Consider the following 735-nt stretch of genomic DNA (forward strand, 5'->3'; position numbering starts at 1 on the left):
GGAAGATCCCCTGGAGGAGGAAATGGCAACCCACTCCAGTATTCTTGCCTGGAAAGAATCCCATGGACAGAGGAGCCATGGGGTTGCAGAGTCAGACACGCCTGAGCAACTAAGCAAGCATGCACTGCCGAGAGAGCACCCCTAGAATGAACGAGGGGAAGGCATTACAGGGTGAAGAGCATCCACTGACTGGGTGAAATGAACTCTCTTTTCTCAACCCTATTGCTCAGAAGCAAAGTTGCAAGGTAGCTCCAGGTCTGGCAGGAATAAAACTCTTAGTTGCGATGAATAGAATCTGGTTTCTGCAGATCCTTCTGAGGTAGATGGGCTCCAGGCGAGGCATTTATCACTAGCCTCCTGTTTGCATTTTCTGAGGAAGGAGGCAAGTGGACTCCAGGCTAGGTATTTACAACCTAGGCTAGGTATTTACAGGCTAGGTATTTACAGCCTCCGATTTGCACTTTGAGATAGAAAAAAACCAACCAAACAAGAGCAGGGTAAATAGTCAGACGGGGCACTTTTTAACTGTCGTGGCAGGAACAGAGAGGAGTCAAACCCTGCCTGAGTAAAGGATCAAGGTCATTTCCCCTCCCTGGGGCAAGGGAAACACTGCACATGTTCAGGAAGGCTCTTTGGGGATCGAAAAGAGAGTGTACCACCCCAGAATAGGTGATGCTAAGGCCCCCCATAGGACTGGACTTTTTCCCCATCTTGGGAAAAAGTTGCACATTGCAT

The 735-nt window shown here is 49.1% G+C and overlaps 1 protein-coding gene across 3 annotated transcripts in view; it reads left to right on the forward strand.

The window, feature by feature from the left end:
* MGAM (maltase-glucoamylase (alpha-glucosidase)) overlaps positions 1-735 on the forward strand; it is a 102,467-nt gene that overhangs the window by 48,746 nt on the left and 52,986 nt on the right. The gene's annotated exons all lie outside the window — the stretch shown is intronic.

This window comes from Bison bison, unplaced genomic scaffold, assembly GCF_000754665.1.
Source record: "Bison bison bison isolate TAMUID 2011002044 unplaced genomic scaffold, Bison_UMD1.0 scf7180017864352, whole genome shotgun sequence".
Classification (NCBI taxonomy): Eukaryota; Metazoa; Chordata; class Mammalia; order Artiodactyla; family Bovidae; genus Bison; species Bison bison.